The 4,233-nt window shown below is 53.2% G+C and overlaps 1 long non-coding RNA gene across 1 annotated transcript; it reads left to right on the top strand.

Annotated features, from left to right (window-relative positions):
- Positions 1 to 3,496, top strand: LOC140624147 (uncharacterized). Its single transcript, XR_012023676.1, has 2 exons — positions 1 to 857; positions 3,109 to 3,496. It is a non-coding gene; the product is annotated as an uncharacterized lncRNA (long non-coding RNA).
- Positions 3,497 to 4,233: the final 737 nt, after the last annotated feature.

Genomic DNA, 4,233 nt, shown 5'->3' with positions numbered 1-4,233 from the left:
GGCGGGGCCGTGTGCACCGCGGGGCCGTGTGCACGGCGGGGCCGTTTGTGGCCAAGGCTCCAGCGAGCAGCCAGGCTTGGGCTCGCGCCTGCGCCCTCGCGCCGCCCTCGCGCCCCCGCGGGGGACCCCAGGGCGCCGGGAATCCTTCCGGGCCCTGAAGACACAGGGTGGCGAGCACGGGTGTGCTTTCTGCTTTCGTGCGACAGACGACCTAGGAAGAGAAAGAAAGCAAAAAAAAAAGCAAAAAAGCAAAAAACAAAAAGCGTGAGGGCTAGTTTGCTCGGGCCGCGGAACCCAGACCGCAGACCGGGAGCCTTGAACCCAGGACCTCCGGTGCCCGGTGCTGAGGCGGGGCTGCACGGTCAGGGGTCTCGCTCCGCGTCCCCGCCTGCGCCCCAGCCCTCCTTTCGCGGGTGCCGCTCCTACTGGGTCGGGCTCCCCGGAAGGCTTCACTTTACCTCACCCGCCTCTTTCCTTTTCACCGCTGATGGGATTTTCATGCTAGTCTCATTTTTCCGACAAAAAGGGACAAAACAAAGTTTCAAGGGTGCTGTTAATCGCAGAAAGTCCGCATCCTCCGTCTTCTGCCATAAGCCGTGAGTCACGTGTGCAGCCTCCTGCCGGGGCCCTCGGGACGTGCCCACACAGAGCCTGGGGGGAAGGGACCCCTGCCTCTCCAAAGCCGCGATCCCAGCTCCCGGGGCGCAGGCGGCGGGCTGGGCCCTGCGGCCCCGGGGAGAGCCCGGCCCGCCAGGCGATTTCGCACTGGGAGCAAGAGCAAAATTAGTGAAGCAACACAGCGTTGCACGGTGACGGCCGGGGCTCTTCGGACGGGCCCTCTGACCCCCCAGGGACAGGTGAGCGGGCCTACACCGGCTGCGTGGGCCGGCCCTGGGCGGTCACGCGGGGCAGCGGGCCCTGAGCACAAAGGCTCCAAGGGGGGACACGCCGGAGGCTCAAGGAGCAGCAAGAGGGCCGATGTGATGAAGCAGAAGAAACAAAGGCGAGAGCGTGGGTGACAGCGTTGGGAGTTAGGAAGGGTCGGATCATATAAGGCCTGTCTCCCGCGGGAGGGGAGCAAGTTCTAGGAATAAGAGTAATGGGAGTCCTTTCAGGAATCCAAGCAGGGAGCAGCATAGCCCGGGGGGTCGCCGTCCTGAAGGAGGGAGACATAGGCCCGGCCCCACCGCGATGGAAAGAAGGGCTCCAGCCTCTTGGGGTCGGTGGGGCGCGCGGGGGTGCACAGGGCCACACAGCGGGCTGGGCCATGGGCAGCAGGTGGCCACTGGAAGCAGGAAGGACTAAGGGCTCCTGAGGGTTCAACCCACAGGCAATGAATGAAGTCCGAGCAGAGGACGAGGGGTGGAAGCTTCTGCTGAGGAGGTGCCGAGCCCCGGGAGGAAAGGCTTCGGGGGCCTCGGAGGAAAGTGGCCGGAAAACCGCTGACAGATGGGCCCTCATGGGCAGGGGGACCCGAGGGAGCGGCCGGACTCCCCGGCTGAATGTCGTTCTTTCCTGTTGCTGCTTAGCGCCCTTCCCGGGTGGCCCTGGGCACCCCAGGGTCGGGGGGCTGGTGGGTGATCACATGGAGGAGGCGAGCCTCGGACAATGCTCACTGTTCGCAGGGCTCCCAGCCTGCGTGGCTGGGCACAGCACCCCCTCGCCCCCCTACCCCACCACCCCCCAACCCCTCCACCCCACCACCCCACCACCTCACCCCACCACCCCCACCACCCCCTGGGCAAGGGAAGTGTGGTGGCGACCCCCTGGCGGGCATCCGGCCCAGCACAGCCACCCAACCAAGCCGACCCCAAAAAGGCAGATGCACCTCACTCTTGCTATTCGCAGTGGTGACCTTCTAGAAAGCCTCCGTGAGGCATCGCTTCCATGAGAAATACAGGCTTAGGTTCCCATAACCCTCTGGTCATGACATTTTTATCAAAAAATCAAGATATAACCTTGTTTTATCCAAGCTTCTGTTTAAAGACATTTCATTTATTTATTTTAAAGATTTTATTTATTTATGAGACACACAGAGAGGGGGGGGGGGGCAGAGACACAGGCCGAGGGAGAAGCAGGCTCCACGCAGGGAGCCCGACGTGGGACTCGATCCCTGGTCTCCAGGGTCACACCCTGGGCTGAAGGCGGCACTGAACCGCTGAGCCACCCGGGCTGCCCTGTTTAAAGACGTTTTAATACATATTATTAATTCATTAACATCGAAGCACAGCTGAAAGCGCCGTAACAGTGGCCCGAACAAAGCTGTATCAACTTATTGTTTAATATTCTGAAATTCTGCAAGCTGGTTATTACACTAACATTATTAGAAATTATACAAACTTATGATTTTTAATTATATCTAAAAATTTAGGTAATACTCAAAACCATCTAATTACTTTCCTACATTTTCCCACTGCTTATGCTCTTGAGGTATTTACACATATGGTATGTGCTTGATGGAAATACTCAAGGTGATGTGCTACTAGGCATTTCTTCCTAATTCTGTGTTCAGTGCCGTAGCGTTGGTAACTTGAGATCCGCCGTGGTGAGAGTATTTACTCCATGGGAATCAGCAAAGGCTACAAATCAGGTTTGTTTTTTTTTTTAAGATTTTATTTATTTAGTCATGAGAGACACAGAGGGAGAGAGAGAGACAGAGACACAGGCAGAGGGAGAAGCAGGCTCCCCATGGGGAGCCTGAATCGGGACTTGATCCCAGGACCCAGGAATCACAAACTGAGCTGAAGTGGACCCTTAACCACTGAGCCACCCAGGTTTCCCAGCAAATCAGGATTTTATTCATGGGTTTATTTATTTGGGTAAGCCGGTCATTAAACATTTACCTGCACACCGGCACCACTTGTAACCTATGGACACAGGGACTATGGCTCAAAAAAGTCAAGTGACCTCATGTCTGTCACCCTACTCGCAAGCAGTAGAGTTGAGATTTGACCCAGACCCAATTGATCTCAAAACTTATACATACCTTCCTAGTACATTATGCTTCTTCCACTGTTTGCATTTGTCTCTGAAGGCTGCTTAGATTCCTACTGCGTTTGAATTGTCTTTGGCTTTTTTCTTATCTACCTCCTTTAATTTTCCTTACAGATCTCAGACTTCCACCCCTGTGGTTTTCATCCCTATTTTCTCTCTCTTCGAGATTATGATGTTTAGTGCTCTCAACTACGCCAGGAGACCTTCTCAGAAAAAAATATCTTCAATAAATCTAATACATCAGTGACTGAATTCAATTGCCAAAGTTCACCGTCTTATTCCAGTTCACGAAACAGACACCTTCTTCTCCAACCTAACCCAGGGAGCTTGCAAGGGTCAAAGAACAGCCCAGAACACAAGGCATCAATTCAAGCAGTTCAAGAATTCAGTTCATTGCAGACGAGAAGGATAGATGATGATATGTAGGTTGTGAAACTAGTTCTTTAGTGCTTTGGGGTTGTTTTTTTGTTTGTTTTAATAAAATTGGCACTTAGGCGTCTTATTTTATTTTATTTTTTAATAAATTTATTTTTTATTGGTGTTCAATTTGCCAACATATAGAATAACACCCAGTGCTCATCCCATCAAGTGCCCCACTCAGTGCCCGTCACCCAGTCACCCCCACCCCACGCCCACCTCCCCTTCCACCACCCCTAGTTCGTTTCCCAGAGTAGTGCTTTGGGTTTTAAGAATGAGCTGGAAATCTCACAGGGAAGAACTCCTAGGGGTGGGGTGAGTGAGGAATGGGGTACTACAGATGAGAAAGATATTGGAAATAAAAGGGCGGCCACCAACTCTTCTCTTTGGGAGTCATAGCAGTTAATTAGATTCATCAGGATTAAACTCTTGGCTGCGGTTAGTTTTGCTGACGCAGGATGCTACTAACTACCCAGTTAGCCAGCCAGCAAACAATGTGTAGGATGCTAGGCCATTTGGAGCCATATCCCTAAAGAGGAGCTCAAAAGAGTCCCTGGAGTTTGAAAAAATAGTGGTTTTTTTCTGTGTGTTGAAGGCACTAGACTGTTTATAGAACAGAGCTCTGACTTGCTAAACTCCCAGGGCTGCCGTTTCTTCGTTATTCACTTAGAAGTCATTTCTGAGGACGTGTGAACGGTTCCTACCATGCCGGCTGGAAACACACACAACCACGATGCTAATGGATTCGAGAGGAGGCACATCAAGATGCAGCCAGCGCGTGTACTGAGCACCAGCGGTCCACGAGACGTTGCTGTGTTAGGC

This window comes from Canis lupus, chromosome 34 (assembly GCF_048164855.1).
Source record: "Canis lupus baileyi chromosome 34, mCanLup2.hap1, whole genome shotgun sequence".
Lineage (NCBI taxonomy): Eukaryota > Metazoa > Chordata > Mammalia > Carnivora > Canidae > Canis > Canis lupus.
This window is presented reverse-complemented; position numbering and strand designations above follow the sequence as displayed.